General features: G+C 36.0%; 1 long non-coding RNA gene and 1 pseudogene across 3 annotated transcripts; one reads left to right on the top strand and one right to left on the bottom strand.

Moving 5' to 3' along the window:
- Nucleotides 1-416: 416 nt before the first annotated feature.
- Nucleotides 417-3,410, top strand: LOC113333918. Of its 3 annotated transcripts, XR_003352436.1 has the most exons (5): nucleotides 417-1,030; nucleotides 1,289-1,400; nucleotides 1,798-1,932; nucleotides 2,184-2,993; nucleotides 3,068-3,410. It is a non-coding gene; the product is annotated as an uncharacterized LOC113333918 (long non-coding RNA). The 3 variants fall into 3 exon arrangements; XR_003352437.1 differs by having other exon boundaries at nucleotides 417-792; nucleotides 1,798-2,993; XR_003352435.1 differs by having other exon boundaries at nucleotides 1,798-2,993.
- Nucleotides 3,411-12,060: 8,650 nt separating this feature from the next.
- Nucleotides 12,061-12,160, bottom strand: LOC113334280 (annotated as a pseudogene).
- Between the last annotated feature and the right edge of the window lie 10,129 nt (nucleotides 12,161-22,289).

The following is a 22,289-nucleotide window of genomic DNA, read 5'->3' as shown; positions in this document are numbered from 1 at the left end:
GCAGATGTACCCATAGGGCTATAGCATCATCTTTTCAGAGTGTAGCCGGGCATTCTTGTCTTAAGGACAGTATGTTGAACATGCGCCTCAATCTACCATTCGAGTTTCTTTTTTCTATGTTGTTTAACATGATTTTCAAGACATCAACAGTTGGCTAACTTGAAGACACGAAAATCAGATAAGTGCCTCTTTTATTATTTATTTGTTCGATCAATTTTGATTGTTATTCTCCGACAAAATAGTCATTTACATACTCTTTAAGTCACCGATCTCCTTCATTATGTTGTTGTTGATGTTATTGTTAAGATGTGGCAGATAGCTATTGAGTGGTGCAGAGCAGATTCGTTGGAGATATCACACTTTGCTTACAAATGCTGACCTACGAAGTGTATGCAACAATCAGTGAATATGCGAAAAATCAATGAACCAATGAACTGTACAATGCCCTTGATCACTTTTAGCTAAGTTACTTGATTTTTCATTTTCTTTTATCTCGCTGTCGCTGAATAGGATATATGATTCTATATATTATATATGGCGTTTCCGATTTCAGGTTCATGCTTGGTGAAAAAGCATATAACATGCTTGGCGAAAAGGCATAGATGGTAGTTAGGAATATGATTACCAGAAAAGTAAGGGAATTCAAAACACATGGGTGGTGGTGGGTTTAGGACCCTCTCTAGAGAATATGGTTCCTGGGATTGGGATTCCCTTCCTACCATCCAAATATGATGTACGTGATCACACCTAGATGATTTACACAAGGCCTTGAAGCTTTATGAAGAAGAACAGGTAGCAGCTGGATCCTAAACAATTTTTTTTGGCAAACACTTGGAGGTAATTCTGATGGAAAGAAAAACCTTTAAATCTGGCCGCTCAACTTATTCAAATCTTCATCTGCTTTCAAACTACATAACCTTTAAATATGGAGTGGGTCATATTCTTTGTTATTTGCGGCTGTTCGATGCAAGTTTTTTTTTTACATAGTTTCTGGATCATTTTCCTCATCTTTCAGAGCACTTTAAACACGGTAAAGGGTTATATGTTTTTTTTTTAAATTCTGTTTTATTTTTCAAATTTAGATTTGTATTATTGTTTATGTAATTGTGTATATTGCAATAATCTAATTGGGTGTATGGCGCATCGACTTATCTATTGTACGAGATTGCTGAATTTGGTGATTTATGTTATGTGAAATTAAAGTTTTTCAACTACTCTGATTTCCAATTCATTGTTGAAAAGCTGTAATCATCTCTTCATACGAAACTTAATTGGGTATATATCTCAGCACCTGCTGTAGCTTATTTGGGACGTCTCGCAGCTGATTTATGGGCGATGGACGAAGTGATTTTTCCTCCAAACATATTCATATTCGATTGGATTCTTATCTTGGAATTTAAGTAAGTTGTTAAGCTGATTATGTTTTTGCTTCAAAGATTTGAATATCATTTTTTTTTAAAACTATTTTAAGTTGTTTTACAATCTGGTTATTGAATTGACATACCCTTGCTATAATAACATTAACCAGCTATATGTCTTCTTTGCTGCCTAGATCCAAAAGGGAAACGTTCTTAATTATAACTTGATACCAAAAGAAAATAGATATAAATAGTTTGTTGCGTTTGTATGATAGTTTTAATAACTTTCTCCAAACGCATTGCATATGTCTCTGAAATGTGGGTGGCGCACTGTGCAAGAAACCAAAATGCACTTCTCCTTTAAGTTTCAATTTTTTTTTGTTTCTCTCTGAATTGGATTTCTTATGTTTTTCTTTCTTCATTATTTGGAATTTTGTAGGGGTTCAGATGTATTCTGGAGAACACCACAACCCTGAGTATTTTATGAAATGGTATCTGCTGTCTTAGCTCAAACAGAAGAGCACATGGTTCTCAACCATGTAGTTGTGGTTGACTCCTACAGATGGCATTATATGTGAGTAGGCAGCGCTGTATACTGCCAATGGTTTCGTTATTTGATTCTCTCGGAGTGGGACTCCAACATAAGATTTGGATGAATAATAAACTCTTGGCTATACTCTTGAGGTTTTGTTCTTGAAGAAGCACGATTCTTCTGTCAGCGCATATTCAACCAGATGAAGTTTTGCTACAGAGTTCTTCATTTAATTCTGATAGGTGCACTGTGGTTTCATTCAGTTTTTGAAGGGATAACCATTGGAATTGCAGGTATTCTACTAACCGTTGCAATATGCAACTGGACAAGACGTTCACCTACTTAGAAATGATCCTGGGCTTGATTGAGGGTGGAGAGTGGTTCCACATGGTACATAAGAAATGCACTAAAAAAGTTGATTATGATGATGAGTCTTCCTGCAGCAAGTGCAAAAAAGATTTTGAAGAAGTGCCATGGCAATTGTAATCCACAAATTAAACCTAGCCGCAAGGGATGCCACATCAACTGCGGTATTTACTGTGATGGGAGAGACTGCGGAAAAAAATGGCGGAAAGTAGATTAGATGCACTGCTGATGAACATGTTAATTACAAGGTACACTGCAGCGAGGTATGCACAAATTAGCATGGATAATTGTTATGATTGAATGGATGTTGTACGGTGGAATCATGTTCACCAAGTTATATTGTCTAATTGGAGGTCAACTAAGCAGAGCAGGCAGAAAGTTGATTTAACAAGATCAAGATGAAACTCTTATTTTCAAATTGGTCATTAAGGAGTGCAGTATAACCAACCAATCTGGCAAATTCACAGTTCTAAAATTTTTCGAAGTCAATTAATTTTGAATCGAAAGATTCAGATTCGGTTGTAGATAACAAGGTACAACATTATTTAGGCACGGTATGATACGGATTTCGTCCTGTCCACAGGATCCAGACGCAGAAAATGTTGTGCCACCTATCAAGGAGAAAGAGGAAAAAGTTAAGAGAGGAAGGAAGAGGAAACCAACAATCAAAGTTGGAGTAACAGCATGAAAGCACCAAGGACACCAGTCAAAACCGGTCAAAGCCGGATAACTATCAGGTAACAGTGTGCTGAGAATTACAATTGTTTTGTGCAACAATTTGTGGGTTAATCTTGGATGATTCCATGTGCAGGGAGACGGGCTTCAAGATGTCATCCCAAGAATCTTCCAAATAAGAGATAAAGATAGTTGATCCATGAATATTCGATCTTTCTGTTTGCCAAGCTCGACCTTTCGGGGGAGAAACCAAGGCCTTCGGACTGCAAATTTAAATTACCTCAAGGAGTTGTAAATTACCACTGGACCAAGTGTTGTTCTATGTATACTTTTAACCAAGGAATATAGGATGGCGTAGGACTGAGTGTGCATAAAAAAAATCAAAAATAGGCTAAATACATTTGGTGAATAAGAATCTTAAATTTCTATGTATACTTTTAACCTACAAAAAACTGATGATTTTTCTAAGTTTAAACCGTTATATGCTTCTTAGAATTCTTGATTACTTAAAATGTGAAATTAATCTTAGAAATTGCCACCAAGATTGTTGGGAGTCCAAAGGTGCAGGCAGGCGTTGATTGAGTTGGTACATTAATTGTCTTTTAAGTACTTCAATCACGATTGCAATATTCTTCTCATCATCAAAAGGTTTGCTAGATAAACAATCTTATATGGTTTTGGCTTTTAGATCAGAAAATCCCGTCTTGGCTTTTAGATCAGAAAATTTCGTCTTGGCTTTTATATCAGAAAATTTCATCTTCTCTTAATAATCTTACATTCTAAATCACATTATACTCGATGATTTCCATTATCTTAGTTATACCAGTCACCTTGTTGGGTGCTATTTCTTTTCTAACTAAGTTTTGGACAATCATTCATCAACTAAGTTGAGTTCTTTTAGTAAGCAAACACACTCAGTCATGGCCTGGTGGGATTTTACTTGCCATGAATAAAAGATAACATGCAAAGATAATGTCTTAGACTGAGTTGTATGTAATCAAATTTGTAGTTGGATACATTTTTTTTTACCTTAAGTCTCATTATTCTTGAGTTCAATCTTTATTTGAATGCAAGTAGTATACTTGACATGATTTAATAACTTGAATATATAAAGAAAAGGTAACATGCATAGTTAGGGATTGAGCGGGGTTGTATATAGTGATACATTTTTGTTATTCATGAGTTGAATTTTATTTGAATATATATATAATATACTTTTTTTATGGGATATATAATATACTTGGTTTTCACTAGATTGAATTTTAGAATTTAATACATAATTGAATGATATTAAATAAATAAAAAGAAAAATACAAAGATATTGGGAGGTTGAGCTGGGTTGGATATAATGTCTTTCGGATATATTTATAAGATACCTTCATTCTTCGTTATGTAAATGTATTTAGTGTTTTTCTACTTCCGCTAGACTCAATTTTATCTTTTTTTCCAACCAATTTTTAATTTTATTCACATTAAACATGGTTGCACAACACTTATTCAAGTATGTAAATAAGAGTTTTGGAAAATCAAGTGCTAACATAGAAGAAAACGAGGTTTACTTAAGATCAGAGAAGAAATTCCTAGATACGATCATCACATGTTCAACCTGCATGAAAGTATTGGGCGGTCCACGAAGAAAGGGTTTTCGTAATGTAAACAACTAAAAATGCATACAAAATCAAGAAACGTGATATCACTTATGCATAAACTAAGTTGGAGAAGGCCAAAAAAGTTGTGCATAAACCAGAACTGATTATCTCGAAGACTTACTTAGTCATGTAATGAAAATGCACAATGAAATTTATATGTGGAATTAATTTGGGGATGCTTCATAAAATCAACCAACGAAAGACGAAATCAAGAACGAGGAAGAAAAAAAACATGATAGTTAGTTTCTATTTCTTAATATGTCTAAACTATTTTTTAAATGTAAAAATGAGCTTAATTGGGCACTATTCATGGTTGCATAAGCATGAAAAAGGAGATACACCAAGACGAATTTAAGTAAGTTTTATGTTGGAATGGCTAGCCCTATGAGTTTGCAAGCTGAAAAGATTAACCATGAATTAGCTCCCCAATAATACTTAAAACTGAATGTAGGAAACAAGTTAACTTGCATTTATGAGTGCCCCCATGCGTACTCAACTATACATTATTAATTTTTTTGTTTCCTTATTGAAAAATGGTTGGAAACCTTACACAAACTATCGAGAATTGGATGCAGAAAAATATACCAATGCTTAATTAACTTATATTTTTCTAAATGGTCTTCATGCTTTTGGTAGCTTGAATGAATATTTTTCTATTTTGAGATTAAGAAGAAGATTTCACAAGTCGCTATCAAAAATAGGTTATATAAACCAACAAAATAAAAAGTTTTGTTGTTATATAAACCAGAAAAATAACAGAGTTTTTGTATTATAATAGATGAAGTTTGAGAACAATAAAAGATATGGTTTTAGAGAAAAATAGAAATAGAAAAATATCTCTCCACAATAAGATAGTTCAAACTTCAGATCAAAATAGTTCAATAAATAAAGAACATAGCGCTATCAATCAAACAATGTTACATGTCACAACAAAATAAACCTATACATGACGCCCGTATTTCCCTAATAGAAAACCGATGGATTCTGATCATGAAAAATATGAGTTGGAACGATATATACAGGGATATTCAATACGATATCACGTTTCCGCAGTCATATCTGATTGAGTTTCATGTTTATAAAAATTAATATATTAAAGTCATTATAAAATGATCGTACATGTGTATACAACGAAAAGAAACGACAAAAATACGAGCTCACAAAGTTTAGAAAATATCAAAAACTAAGCAAAGACTAGAATGTCATTAGCCGAAATTTAAAATTCGATCACACCGACGAAATCAATAATGCAGAAAAAAAATTCAACAACTGATCTATTGTCAAGTGACAGTAAAATGCTTGAACCTTATTTACTGGGAAAAAAATTCAAAAAAGATTCAAAGTCTAATGAAGCGCCAGATGAAAATAATTACAAAGAAATATTTGCATCTATATAAAAATGGATGGAGAAGTGATTTCATCCCTAAGGAAACAAGTAGCAGAACACATTTGTAAAAATCTTGATAGTGTTGTTGAATAGTTTTTATCTATGTAGGTACCAGAAGAGGTTCTCTTGGAAAGATGGGTGGTCGCCAAGGACTGACGTGCTTATTATTACTCCTAACAATCTTGCTGATGCTGATGGGCTTATCTTTGGTAGCTGAGCCTAATGGTGTTCTTTTATTTTAGCTATTCAGAGATTCAATCATCAAGTATAGCATTCAAAAGCCATGAAAGAAACTAGATTTCTTTCCAAAGAAAGAAGTTTCTCCCCTTTAGTTTTGTAACTGGTAGCTGGAACACTAAATAGCATCAAGGTACAATTTTATGAAAAACACTTTATAGAACAATGTATGCATATAATTCGTATTATGGTACTCATGCAATTGCTATTTTTCTTTCTACTATATTTGAATGAAAATGTCTTGGATGAAGTACAAGAGATATGAAAACCTTCATCTTGCTTTGTATATAACACAAATCCTCTGCGAGATCACCGGCGGCTTGAAAATCGGGTATACATTTTCTTACTATCTTCCTTTTCTCTGCACCCCTCTTTTATCATTTGGAAGAAAAAATCAACACTTGATATTTTTTTTGTATCATAATTACGTTGTGAGATGTGTCACATGATATGATTAGTTCATTTCATAACTACATAATGTTAAGATCTTTGTTTGGAACAAAGCTTGAGATATCTATAGTATACTAATGTTTCTAGATACACATCCACCGTTTCTTAACTTCGTTTTATTACAAATCTTAAATCAACTTTTACTATTTTTGGTTTATGTCATCATGGATTACTCAGTCGTTACACTTCATTTATATTGATAGGTTGTATCAACCATGTGTTATGGTAGTCATCATAGCTATATATATAAGATGGTTTTAGATTGATCTACTCTAATCAAGGATTCACTTTACTTATGATGATGTAATCCTCCTCCCTCACCAAATAGCCTTACCTACTAATGTAATTAAGTATGAAACTTACCAAAAATAATGTTCAAGACTTTCGGGTATTTCTTCTGTAATGGATACTGTTGACAGATCCTCAATGGTAGTAACAACCTGACTTCTCAGCAAAGGTTCCTTTATTATATTTTCTAAAAACAAAGTATGTAACTGCATCTCTTATCATATCTATATAGTCTTTTTTATTTTGATTCCGCAACATGTATATACTGGATTATAGATGGATATTGTATGCACTGCCTCATGCATATTTGAAGTCTGAATAACATATGGATGCAGTACAGCACCAAAGAAAAGGTGATTGTCGGGTTCAAATTGGTATTGAACTTGAATGCAAGCAGAGATAGAAGGAAACTGTGCACGATAAGTTACTTCAAGTAGGAAGAGTTGGAAGGAAACCAGTGTCAACTTTAGGTTACTAGAATAATTTTTTTTCATGTTGAATTACAATTGAGTACTTATGTTAAATCAAAGTAAGATATTTATAAAATTTCTGTGTTGTCTCTATTTTTTAGTCATTTTATTTCAACATCGTCAGTTTATTTTACGATTTTTGCAGGAACACCCTACGACAAAAAAATTGAGTTGTCTATTAATAACCTAAAATGTATACATTCCTCTGGACAATCACTAATGTATTAAAAACATGTACATCATTTAAGAAAATAGGAAAAACCCCTATATTAAGAAAACAAAAAAAAGGTATTTCACTAGGAAAAGAATGAAATCTAGGAATAAAAGCGCTAAAAGGTGACTGAGTAACTAAATTGCTTACTTATCTTTTAAAATATTTGGATACATTAACTAAGATGTAGTCTGTTTTAATGTATTACACTTTACACCAAATTATAGCAACATCACAAGTTTCTTATTTTCTCTTTCGATTAGAATAAAGTCTGTTTTAATGTATGTAAACTGAAGGCTATCACGGGAGGTTGAGTCGGGGCCGTAAGGTCCCAGTGATACCTAGTTTTATTATAAGAAAATAAAATCCGAATGTATTAAAACTCAAATTCATAAATTTTAGGGTTCATGTAAAGATTTGCAGTACTAATGGAGCTGTGCGGAAAATGATGCAATAAGTCCAACTCGAGAATGGAATGCATAAGCTTGATAGCTCGACCGAATCATTTTGAGTTGAGTTAGGAGTGGGTCAGACTAGTTGAAACAAATCAATGAGATCTATCAAAACAAGAAATCGCAGTTTTTCTACAGGTTTAGGTACTTTGAGTTTAGTGATTGAAACAAATTTGTCAAGAGTAAATGCATTTTTAGGTAGCCGGCCTTCATCATTACGAGCTAGTTTAATTTAGAATATTTGAGTTGCATAATGCGATTCCATTCGTGTAGTTTGCATACCAGAACTGATAACGTAAGTTGTTGAATAAAAAACTCATATTTTCTCCTATCCATTCATGGTTGATGGCTAGTCGCGTTTATGATTTTGGACCATTTGGTATCTGTCGGTGAAGATGAAACCTTCAATGCCATACAATCCATTTCTTTGTCATCCGAAATCTTCACTAAAGGTACCTAAAGGTTTACACCTTTGTTGGCTCAACAATAGTTAACCGAAGTTAGCCATATGAATACTTTCATATAAACCATATTCATCTTAACCATAACTAGTTCAAATGACTCAAATGAAACTAGTTCTAGAGTTGTTCAATTGTTTATATTCTCATAGAAGTATACAAGACACAATTGAAGCAAAATCGATTTTGATTCACTCGAATCAATTCATGAACATTATAGCCACGGTTTGCAAAAGATTGCATTCCTTATTATATAAATGTATTAGTTCATGAACAAACCGATTTTAGAACATATATAACCTACTCAAGTATGCAAACGGGTACGCATACCTAAGTGGCCGGACTAAGTTTGGGTTCGCCGGTGATAGACACATTTTTGTGTCTAATTTGTCTCGATTCTATAATTGATAGTGCTCATTTTTGTACTTATTACGGTGTTTTATGTGTGTGTAGGTATTTTTGGCCAATAAACATTTTTGGAAAAATCGGCTCGAAAAGTTGTGTGGGGCACCCCCGGAGGACATTTGCTATTCGGACTCTCACCATGGATAAGGGCCAACCTAATTACTAAGGGGCATCCCTGCAGAGCATCTACTATTCGCACCCCCACTCTGGATAGGGGAGACCACTTTCTTCTCAAAATTCAAAAGAAAAAATTGGCGGGAAAAAAACCAGTTTGCATACCAGAGTTAGGGTTGGATTTCTAGGCTGTTTTAGGGAGATTCAATAGCGGGAATTTGTTGGGTTGGACGTGATTTAGCATAACAGGCTTGGTATGAGCGCTGGAATGGATTGAATTGGGCTAGAACTCGAGTTGGAGCAAAACAGAGGTGAAGTTACACACGGGTCTCTCCTGGCCTGATTTTTGAAGTTTCAGGGAGATTAAACCGGCGATAATCTTTCCAGAGATAGCTACTTACCTAATAGAGAGTTTGGGATGATTTGGAAAGCTCAGAAACGCGTAAACAAGTCGGCAGAGAAGATTATTTCTGTGACTTGCACGAAAAAAAAGAGAGAATTTTTATCGGAATTTTTAGGTTTCTGAGCAGTATAAAAGGAGTTCGGATAGGTCATAGAAGGGTTACGCATACTTTGGGGAAGTTTAGAAACAAAACAGAGCTAAGAAAAATTCACAGAGAAGAATAGCCGAGTTGCAGTCGAGAGGAAGAAGAAGAACAGAGAACCGTCACCTTTTCTTTCAAACTGTAACAATTTGCCAACAACTATTACTGTTAGTATTTCTTTGTAACACTGCTTACTGTAACCGTGCGTTTTGTAACAATTAAATCTGTTACAAACACGCTGCTTCATACCTTCTTCTCTATTCAATCAACTTTTGAGCAACAAACATGTATTTTGAGCAAGTGATTAATATGAGGAGCTAAACCCCATTGCTGAGGCGATAGAGGAAGCTATTTTTCCAACAAGAAGTGGTATATTCTATTTCATCTATTTATTGCAATTGCAATTATGATTATGATTATTTTCCTTGAGCTATAATTGAATATGAAATTTTACTTGAGTAATTGTGATCTATTTTGATTAAGTGTGCTTAGTTTATAGACTTTTGATGCTTCATACTTGATATTTACAATTTTTGCTTTTTAAAATCTATTTGTTGCAATGTTTTAGAATCAAATTGAATGAGAAAATTGCATAAATATAAAGATTGGATTAAATCACTTTGAACTTGAAAAAATAGTGGAATCTTAGCCTCAGTTGTCTTTTAATATTGATATCAACTTTGTTAGTGTTTGTTATAATTATTAGTTTCTATTTTAGTTTTAGAATTTAAGTCTATATTTTATCCTTAGCAAGTCTGAGAATCGAACCACTTTTACCACTATCTACAAATCACGTCAATTTTTGGCGCCGCCGACGCGGATTTGCTTTTAGGGTTTTAGACTTATTTTTATTTTATTTTTTAGGTTTTTATTATTTTTGTTCTTTTTTACGTTTTTGGGTATTTATCTTTTGTCTACAGGTTTTGGGTCATAAAGAGAATTGAGCCAAGGAGTTTGGTGATTTCGTAAAGATTGGATCTTAAAGCATAAAGACTTGGAGCGAAAGATTAAAGCGAAAAAAACGGAAAAGAAGACAATTTCTTTTTAGTTATTTTTTTTAGGGTTTTGTTTATTTTTCTTTATTATTAAAAAAAAAAGAAAAAAAAAAGAGAGAACTGTATTAGGGTTTGTTATTTTTGTAATTTTTTCTTTTCTTTTTTGGACACTTGGACATTAAACTTTGGACATTATTATTTTTAAACCCTACGGAAGGGTAGTTTAAATATAAACTGTGTGCAGAGAAGGACGACGATTACGATATCGCCTCGGCCCCTCGGGTTCGTACATGACATAGGAGTCGTGGCCCGAGTCGACTACAACCGATTCATCCCCCGTCTGGAACGGGAGGTAAGATTCTAAACACCCACGAATCCCCTGTCAGCGGGTTTACTGTATTCCTTCGTTTGCATATATGCTTAGGACTTGAAAACGGATGCTTTAATTTCATAGTAAAGGGAAAGGACTGCCATACAAGATAAGGGTTCGGATTTCATCACCGTTCTCTTCTTGCCCGCTTTAGGAAAACGAAACCAAACGCGAACCTAAGCCTAAAATTTTGACTAGAACGAGACCTATAGGGTAACGAGCTTAATAGGAAAGTCGTTCGAAAAATATTGGTTACTCTTTTGAGCATACTTCGAAGTTCATGATAGTTTCTGTGAGTTGAATGCGTGACTGCGCCGCCTTGTAACCGGTGAGGCCTTGGGTATCAAAGCTCCACTGAGCTTCCCTCACCTCGCTTAAACTTACTTTGACTCGGATTGATTCCAGAGGGGTTTGCTCAGATTGTAACGAGTTCCTTTTCGAAATAATAGAAGCTGGTCTAGAAACAATCTAAGTGGAGCCATCATGCTTTTTGTTTGCTAGAAGTTTAGGTTTGATTTGGTTGAGTCAGCCTTGTTTTGTGATTGCATAGAATTCCCTACCTTATTCTGTTGCATGCCTGAATGTAAAAGAGACGCCCTAGGTAGATTTGTTAAAGAGAAACCTAGTAGTTCTAAGCATCTCGATTACCTCAATTTAGAAAGTCCGATTCTTGAAAATTCCGTTTTTGAACGTCCGTTTGAGGAGAAAATCCCTGATAGTCCAATAGCGCCAGAAATGGCAACTTTGAAAGCTTTGTTGAACCCTACTAGGACTACTCGTCCCTCGTGTATCAAGTTACCTGAAACTGAAGCAAATTATGAACTTAAGCCTGGAACCTTACAGTTGCTCCCAATCTTTTTAGGGAAAGAAAATGAAACCCCTATTTCCATGTTAGGGACTTTGAGGAAATTTGTAGTACCCTGAAAATTAGAAAACTTGATGATGATGCTTTGAAACTCAGGTTATTCCCCTTTTTCTTAAAAGATAAAGCCAAGTCGTGGCTATATATTTTGGCTTCCGAATCAATTGAAACATATGAACAACTTACATCTGCCTTTTTGAACAAGTTTTTCCCTAGGCACAAAACATCGTCTATTAGGACGCAAATCTGCACGTTTTCGCAACAAGAAGGAGAGTCTTTGTATAGGTATTTGGAAAGGTTCAATGATTTATTAGCCCAATGTCCTCATCATGGTTTAGAAAAGGTTAGGTTAGTTCAGATCCTTTATGAGGGTTTAGATTATCCCACTACAACTACAGTAGAGTCGATGTGTACAGGTGGGTTTGAAAACCAAACAGTTGATGATGCGATGACATATTTGCATGAAATCGCCGAAAAGACCCAACAATAGGAAAGAAATAGGGTACCCCAGAAAACAATTCTTCTAGGCAGAGGAAACGTTAATAGGGTAGAAGTAAGCTTTGAATCAGATGCCAAAATTGTTGCTATAGCGAAAAGGTTAGAAGCTTTAGAAGTGGGTCACACTAGTGGTAGATTGGAGACTTTTTGGGAAGGCCATAATAATGAAGAGCAAGCCAATGCTCTCTATAATAACACTAGGTATGATAACCGTCAGAAGTTTGACCCATATTCAGAAACCTATAATCCTGGTTGGAGAAACCATCCGAACCTTTCATGGTCTAAGGGTCAGAGTCAAGGTCAGTTTAGTAATTCTAATGTTCCCCCAGGTTTTGGTTACACTAAGAATTCATCAGGCCCAGAAAACAAAACGACTAGCTTAGTGGAATCTATTAAGATGTTAGAAAAAACTCAGGATATGTTAGCACAAAGCCAAATTAGTTTTCAACAGGAAACCAAGCAGAACTTTCAAACTAATGCTCAGAGCCTTGCTAAGCTAGAACTTCAAGTCGTCCAAATAGCTAAGACCTTAAGTGAGAGAGATAACGGAAGGCTCCCTAGTCAGACTACCCCCAAACCTAGAGGAGTTCATGAAGTAGGTGCAAAACCATCGAATCAATTGAATGCTATTAGAACCCTTAGGAGTGGTAGAGTAGTAGACAATCAGGTAAGCATGCCCGATAGTGAACATACTGTAGTTCACCCCTCAATATCTCATCCCTCAGGACCACTAACTGAGGGGACTGATAAAATTTCCGATGATGCCAATTCGGTTCCTGAGAGGTCTGATTCTGTGCCTAGAGCCCCATTTCCCCAGCTATTAGCATCAACAAAGAAGGAATCGAACTTTAATGACATATTGGAGGTTTTTAAGCAAGTTACCATAAACCTTCCTTTATTAGATGCAATTAGGCAAATTCCTGCTTATGCCAAGTTCCTTAAGGATATGTGTACGCGAAAGCGAAAACTTAGCGTCCATAAGAAAGCCTTTTTAGCTAGTCATGTAAGTTCAATCATTCAGAACACTACCACTCCAAAGTACAAAGACCCAGGTTCCCCAACCATTGCTTGTACAATAGGTAAACAGGGTAGAAAAAGCTTTACTTGACTTAGGAGCCAGTGTGAACTTACTGCCGTACCATGTGTACTTAACTAGGACTTGGTGAAATGAAACCTACTCAGATAACACTGCAGTTAGCTGATAGGTCTGTCAAAATTCCTCGAGGTGTTATCGAGGATGTTCTTATTGAGGTCGACAAGTTTATTTATCCAGTGGATTTCGTGGTCCTAGATACCCAACCTGTCCCTGACCCAGAGAACCAGATACCTGTGATTTTAGGTCGCCCATTCTTAGCTACGTCTAATGCGATCATAAACTGTCGAAATGGTGTGATGAATTTATCCTTTGGTAATATGACTATCGAAATGAACATTTTTAATGTCAGTAAGCTACCTTATGAGCTAGATGACACATGTGTTGAAGAGGTGAATATGATAGAATCCTTAGTTCAGGAGTCATTACCAAACATCTTGTCTGAAGACCCATTAGAGAGTTGTCTATCCCATTTTGGTTTAGATTTTGACGATGATAGTACCATTGAACAAGTGAATGCTCTATTAGATTCTACCCCTGTGTTAGACACTGATAGATGGAAAGCTAGGTTCGAACCATTACCAGCTTCTGAGACTACCTCAGTTCCTTCCTTAGAAGAGCCCCTAAGTTGGACCTCAAACCACTACCAGATAACCTGAAGTATGTGTTCTTAGGCCCATCTGAGACTTTACCTGTGATTATTGCTGCCGACTTGGATAGTGATCAGGAAAGTAGGCTAGTAAAAGTACTTCAAGATAATAAGGAAGCTTTAGGGTGGTCTATAGCAGACATTAAGGGTATTAGTCCTACCGTTTGTATGCATCAGATTCATTTAGAGGAAGACTCCAAACCTTCGGAGATGCAACGTCGACTGAACCCTAACATGAAAGAAGTAGTTCGAAAAGAGGTGCTTAAGTTGTTAGATGCGGGTATTATCTACCCAATTTCAGACAGTAAGTGGGTCAGCCCCGTTCAGGTTGTTCCCAAGAAATCAGGTATCACTGTAGTCCAGAATGAGGATAATGAGTTAATCCCAACCCGAGTGACCACGGGATGGCGTGTCTGTATCGACTATAGGAAATTGAACAAGGTAACAAGGAAGGATCACTTTCCCCTTCCTTTTATCGACCAAATGCTAGAGAGATTAGCTGGATATAGTTTCTATTGCTTTTTAGATGGCTTTTCCGGATATAATCAGATCGTTATTGCCCCAGAAGACCAAGAGAAAACCACTTTTACCTGTCCCTTTGGTACTTCGCGTATAGACGCATGCCTTTCGGGCTGTGTAATGCCCCTGCGACTTTTCAGCGTTGTATGATGAGCATATTTTCTGATATGGTAGAACGGTTTTTAGAGGTCTTTATGGATGATTTTTCAGTGTTTGGTTCATCTTTTGATGAGTGCTTGCATCATTTGACATTAGTGTTGACTAGGTGTAAGGAAAAGAATTTAGTGCTTAATTGGGAAAAATGCCATTTCATGGTTAAATCAGGAATTGTTTTAGGGCACATCATTTCTTCAAAGGGTATAGAGGTAGACAAAGCCAAAGTTGACCTTATTAAGACTTTACAGGTCCCAAAAACCGTAAAAGACATTAGGTCATTCCTAGGGCATGCAGGTTTTTACCGTCGATTCATTAAGGATTTTAGCTTGATTTCTAGACCTCTTTGCAATTTGCTTGCAAAAGATGTTAAGTTTGTCTTTGATGATGCTTGTTTAGAGGCTTTTGAGAAGCTTAAAAATTTACTCACTACCGCTCCCATAGTCCAGGCACCCAACTGGAACCTACCCTTTGAGATTATGTGTGATGCTTCAGATTATGCTATAGGCGTTGTGTTAGGTCAACGAGTAGAAAATTACTTCATGTGATTTACTATGCTAGCAAAACTCTGAATGATGCCCAATTGAACTATACAACTACCGAGAAGGAACTGTAGCCATCGTGTTTGCCTTGGATAAGTTTAGATCCTACCTATTAGGTTCTAAGATCGTAATCTATACTGATCATGCTGCTTTGAAATACCTTTTGTCTAAGAAGGATACCAAACCTAGATTGATTAGGTGGATCCTATTGTTACAAGAATTTTCTCCAGACATTAGAGACAAAAAGGGTGCTGAAAATGTAGTAGCAGACCACTTATCCAGGTTAGTTGTTAGTTCCCCTAGTGATTCCCTTCCTATAAGGGATAGCTTTCCTGATGAACAATTGTTCTCTGTTTCCCAATCACCTTGGTATGCAAATATAGTGAATTATCTTGTTACTGGTCGAACCCCTCAACATTGGGGTAAACAAGATCGTTCTAGGTTTTTAGCCGAGGTTAAGCATTTCTTTTGGGACGATCCTTATTTGTTTAAGTATTGTCCGACCAGATTATTAGGAGATGTGTACCTGAGAGTGACCAGTCCAGTATTCTCTCCTTTTGTCATGAACATGCTTGTGGGGGTCATTTTAGTGCTAAGAAGACTGCTAAGATATTGCAGTGTGGATTTTACTGGCCTTCACTGTTTAAAGACTCCCATAGTCACTGTGTTCTTGTGATCGTTGCCAGAGGTTAGGAACCATTTCCCGTAGAAATATGATGCCTTTGAACCCTATTTTAGTGATTGAGGTCTTTGATGTGTGGGGCATTGATTTTATGGGTCCATTTCCTAATTCTTTGGGTTATCTTTACATACTTGTCGTTGTAGACTATGTGTCTAAGTGGGTTGAGGCGGTTCCGTGTAAAACAAATGACCATAGGGTCGTAATTAAGTTTTTGAAAGAGAATATACTTACACGTTTTGGTACACCGCGAGCTATAATTAGTGATGGGGGTTCACACTTTTGTAATAGACCGTTTGCTCTGTTAATGAAACAATATGGTATTACCCACAAAGTAGCTACCCCGTATCACCCACAGACTAGTGGTCAGGTAGAGGTTTCCAATAGGGAAATTAAGCGTATTTTAGAGAAAACAGTTAATCCAATAGGAAAGACTGGTCGTCGAGGCTTACTGATGCCTTATGGGCTTACCGTACCGCGTTTAAGACACCCATTGGAATGTCCCCTACGGTATTTGGCAAGGCATGTCACTTGCCTGTTGAGTTAGAGCATAGAGCCTATTGGGCTATTAAGCAGTTAAACTTTTCACTTGACAAGGCAGGAGCTCACAGAAAGCTCCAGCTCAATGAGTTGGACGAGATTCGTAGAGATGCATACGATAGTGCTAAGGAGTATAAGAACAAAATGAAACTTGTGCATGATAAGAATATTTTACGGAAGTTTTTCTCCAGGTCAAAAAGTTCTTCTGTATGACACTCGTTTGCATCTATTCCCCGGGAAACTGCGCTCTCGGTGGACCGGTCCTTTTGTGGTCCGTACTGTTTTTCCTCATGGCGCTATTGAGATTGAGACATCAGATGGTACTAGTTCTTCAAAGGTTAACGGTCAGAGATTGAAGCCCTTTTTAGAGCCTTTTCCTACAGGTGATGTTGAGGAGGTCCCTCTGGAGGACCCTGTTTACCCTTGATTGACCATCGAGGCGATTTGTATGTTGTATATATTTTTGTCAGTTTTTGGTTTCACTTCACCCAGGTACTATCTTTCCGAACTCTCTCTTTACTATTTCCTCATGTTACTTATTTTTGGTACTGTTCTTTCATTCGAAACATTGAGGACAATGTTAGATTTAAGTTTGGGGGTGGGGTAGAAACTTTTTGTTTTAATAAATAAACTCCAGAGCCTAGAAATTTATGCATATTAAGGATAGCACTAACCAACCTAAGTGGATGGAAGCATTTTGGTTGTAGGAGTTGAGGAACCAATCTGATTAGATGGAAACATCTAGAAGAGTCTATTCATAAAAGCACAGAGCTCAGGTGTTAGAAATAACATGATAGTTTCACCATATCTCGTTGAGTCCTTTTAACTTCTATTTTTATTTTATTTTGTTTTTAAACTATGTTACTCTAAGTGATTAGGTGGGGCTCACGATTCAAGTTGTTACCAATATTAGGGTGAATTAGAGTGATTGAGATACCATGAAAAAAAAAGTTGAAAAAGAAAAAGAAAAAGAGATGAAAAAACATTGAGACCGGACCATTTGACCAAAAGGAAAATTCAATAAAGTCGACCACCGGTACCCTTGTATATGCCAGTTGTGCTGACCTAGAGTTAGGTTATCGACCACTGGTACCCTTGTATATGCCAGTATGTTGATATTAGTCAGACTAGTATCTCAATCCATTAGGATAGGTTCATTTTGGCGGAGGCCTTCAGACAGATATGGGAAACACCGTTCACTTAGTAAACATCAAAACCATCTACGTTTTTCTATATCCATCCCTTAATCTATCCATGTGATTGGTTTGACTCCGAATATTGATGTCCATAGTGCAACTATCTGAGTAGAGCTCTGTCACTTTATATGAATTTTAGTATGATTGAGTGCAAACTCATGTACATCAATTGGAATTTTGCATCAGGGTATTTCTTCCTGTAGTCAATAAGTATGCCAACCAAGGAGATTCTTTAGTGCTTTCCAAGGTTCTGCGTAGATAGCTAGGGTATGGAGTATAAAGGTTTTGTGGGTATACCTATGGTAAGCCCTCCCGAGACTATAACTCGGCCACTAGGGCCACCTAGGGGTTTAAAGGCTTATTGCATACGCTAAATGCAATCGACGATGCCTGCGTCAGTGAGTTAGGATTTTATCTTTGCTCGAGGACTAGAAAATAATAAGTTTGGGGGTATTTGATAGACACATTTTTGTGTCTAATTTTTCTCGATTCTATAATTGATAGTGCTCATTCTTGTACTTATTATGGTGTTTTATGTGTGTAGGTTTTTTTGGCCAATAAACATTTTTGGAAAAATCGGCTCGAAAAGTTGTGCGAGGCACCCCGGAGGACATTTGCTATTCAGACTCTCACCATGGATAAGGGACAACCTAATTACTAAGGGGCATCCCTGCAGGGCATCTACTATTCGCACCCCCACTCTGGATAGGGGGAGACCACTTTCTTCTCAAAATTCAAAAGAAAAAATTGGCGGGAAAAACCAGTTTGCATACCAGAGTTAGGGTTGGATTTCTAGGCTATTTTAAGGAGATTCAATCGCGGGAATTTGTTGGGCTGGACGTGATTTAGCATAACAGGCTTGGTATGAGCGCTAGAATGGATTGAATTGGGCTAGAACTCGAGTTGGAGCAAAACAGAGGTGAAGTTACACACGGGTCTCTACTGGCCTGATTTTTGAAGTTTCAGGGAGATTAAACCGGAGATAATCTTTCCGGAGATAGCTACTTACCTAATAGAGAGTTTGGGATGATTTGGAAAGATCAGAAACGCGTAAACAAGTCGGCATAGAAGATTATTTCCGTGACTTGCAAGAAAAGAAAGAGAGAATTTTTATCGGAATTTTTAGGTTTCTGAGCAGTATAAAAGGAGTTCGGATAGGTCATAGAAGGGTTACGCATACTTTGGGGAAGTTTAGAAACAGAACAGAGCTAAGAAAAATTCACAGAGAAGAATAGCTGAGTTGCAGTCGAGAGGAAGAAGAAGAACAGAGAACCGTCACCTTTTCTTTCAAACTGTAACAATTTGCCAACAACTATTACTGTTAGTATTTCTTTGTAACACTGCTTACTGTAATAGTGCGTTTTGTAAAAATTAAATATGTTACAAACACGCTGCTTCATACCTTCTTCTCTATTCAATCAACTTTTGAGCAACAAACATGTATTTTGAGCAAGTGATTAATATGAGGAGCTAAACCCCATTGCTGAGGCGATAGAGGAAGTTATTTTTCCAACAAGAAGTGGTATATTCTATTTCATCTATTTATTGCAATTATGATTATGATTATTTGCCTTGAGCTATAATTGAATATGATTTTTACTTGAGTGATTGTGATCTATTTTGATGAAGTATGCTTAGTTTCTAGACTTTTGATGCTTCATACTTGATATTTACAATTATTTCTTTTGAAAATTTATTTGTTGCAGTGTTTTAGAATCAAATTGAATGAGAAAATTGCATAAATATAAAGATTGGATTAAATCACTTTGAACTTGAAAAAATAGTGGAATCTTAGCCTCAATTGTCTTTTAATATTGATATCAACTTTGTCAGTGTTTGATATAATTATTAGTGAGTTTTCTATTTTAGTTTTAGAATTTAAGTCTATATTTTATCCTTCGCAAGTCTGAGAATCGAACCACTTTTACCACTATCTACAAATCACATCAGCCGGTACACGAACTGGTTCGCATACCACCAAACTCAGTAAAGTCCCGAAACTTGAACCTCACGCCAGTACGCGTACCGGTTTGTACTTAGTTCCCGGACCTTTACTAAACCAATAAGTACATATACGGGTATGCATACCATGGTTCCCGGTCTTGGATTACACATATGCAGGTACGCATACTGTGCTTATATCCTCTTATTTCAACCATTGAAACATTCTTAGAAGACGACAATAGCTGTCTCACACAAACTATTAGCTTCAAACTAATTTTCAAGTGATCGAATGATCAATACGATACATTCCGAGTCTACATCAAATGACTGTCTCACACAAATCATGTAAGATGTTACCAAGCGATTTTCACATGATCATCTTTTGTATTTCGTCAAGAATATAAGATGAACTTGGTCAAAGCGAAAGCGTACCAACACATATTTCGAGAAATATGTAAGCGAGTTAAACTCAGCTCGAAATATCAAATGTGCATAGTCGAAATCTATATAGCTATACGACTTTTTTCTCAAATAGGAGATAGAGTAGATAGACTTTCGAGTGATAGATGAGTTCAAGTCTCCCCATAACTTTTGTTGATGAAGTTCCACAATATCCCCTTAGTAGTTCTTCATCTTCAATCGATGAATGTCGTGAAGTCTAATGCTCAACTACACTTACTATCCTAATCCGAGACTTATCTATAAGTAGACTAGAAATCAAGATTTATAGTTTTGACAACTAAACTTGACAAACAAGCTTGAGATAGCAATGCTTGCGAGTTCGACCGAGCAGTGCTCCTCCCTCTTTGTCAATTTTAGTGACAAAACTATGAATACATATGGATTACAAAATATATAAACTTTGTAGCTTCTCTTCCAAATGCTTGACCTCCTTGGTTCTTCAACATTACTCGAAATCTTCGTCACTTCCAAGTAGTCCAGTGATTCTGAATGTGTTCAACTAAGCATCATAGTTGTTGAAGATCCGTAGCTATAACAATGAGAAAACAGTTGCTCTCGATCATTGTTATACAAAGTCATAGTTTTATTACACAACATCAAAGTCAAATTGTATCACAACTTTGACAACAATACTATGGTGATATGTATCACTCCCCCTTAGTCAATTCTTCATCTCACATGAAAACCACTCCCCCTTACATAATAATCCGTAAACCATATGTATTTCTAGTGTGAACTACACATTAATTCTCCCCTTTTTTGTCAATATAAATTGGCAAAGGTACGGAAACTAGTGGGATCCTAATGAAATTCTCATGGAGATTCTTCATGACTAAAAGAAAACATATCAACTTTGTTTAGGTGCAGGGGAGAATCTACAGTGGGGCCAGTGGGGTCACTGGCCCCCATAAGATTCTTTAAATATATCAGTACGAGTGTATATTTAACACATGTCCTTCGAAAGCCAAGCGACCCACAAATATTCTTTGAGAGTCAGAACATACGAGATATTTGGTGAGTTGTAAAACTATTTTAATCTCCAACTCCCAAGATCAAAAATCACCATAAAAAAGAAAACGAAAAACGGTTTAGAGATTTTGGTAAAGAAGATGGAGTACACCGTGTTTTACCTGCTCTCATTCTAGGTTAGTAATCTCCTTACTGGTTTTATGAATTTGTTTGTAATTAGAATTTGGGGTTATACATTGAGTTCTTATAATCTTAATGTGCTTAATTTTCTTTTTCTAAATTAGCTTCACTGCGATTTGGGGTTATTGTAAAGTTAGGGTTTTATCATGTGTATGTGTCTTGGATATCAACTTCTAAAGATAAAAATTCCTAGTTAGTGGTTTTAGACCTTTAATTGGTATCAACTGTACTATTATGACCTTTGAATGAGTCTTGCACCACTTTCATGTAAATTTTCCAATTTGGATGAGTTGTCCGGTATTTTAGTTTAGTCTACATAGGTGTATAAGACTTTTACCTATGACATTGTTAGATAAGATTTTCAAGAACAAAGTGTGCCCCCATCAAACTTTTTTTCTGGACGCCAACTTTTAGATGCAATCATATAGTCGAAACTAAATGCATTCATCAAGGAGTTAATAGAGATACAAGAAAAATCCTACGATATTCCATAGCCGCACTCCCCACAAAGATTTGGCAATTAAGCACAAGTTCAATTAAGAACTCCCCCCTATAAAATGTCATTCCCGAAAGAACAACAAGAGCGACCTTACTTTTACAAGAAAAGAATGATTTCTTTGGACATTAAGAAATCACATGAACTTGTATCTAGAAAACTCAATTAAATTAACCACAAGAGAACCCATGATTAATTTAATCAGAAATGCTCAATATAAGAGAACTTATGGAGCCGCAAAGTACTTTCACATAGAAATAGATCATGGAAAGATCAATACTGCGAAATATTTAAAGATTAATTTTATTTTTCATCAATATTTGCATAAATACATATGATAGACTCAATCTTTGCAATCAAAAGTTCATCCTATCTTCATCAATATTTGCATAATGACATAATAAGCTTAACTTTTGACATATATGGGACAATCATAGTTCAAGGATGTAAACACACATATCCCATAACAATTTTTGCAACATATGAAACCAATAAAGATTAATACTACAAAATCATCTTCTAAATAAACTTAAGAATTTAAATAA

This window comes from Papaver somniferum, unplaced genomic scaffold (assembly GCF_003573695.1).
Source record: "Papaver somniferum cultivar HN1 unplaced genomic scaffold, ASM357369v1 unplaced-scaffold_135, whole genome shotgun sequence".
NCBI lineage: Eukaryota > Viridiplantae > Streptophyta > Magnoliopsida > Ranunculales > Papaveraceae > Papaver > Papaver somniferum.
The sequence above is the reverse complement of the archived record's forward strand: the minus strand, read 5'-3'. Positions and strand labels throughout refer to the sequence as shown.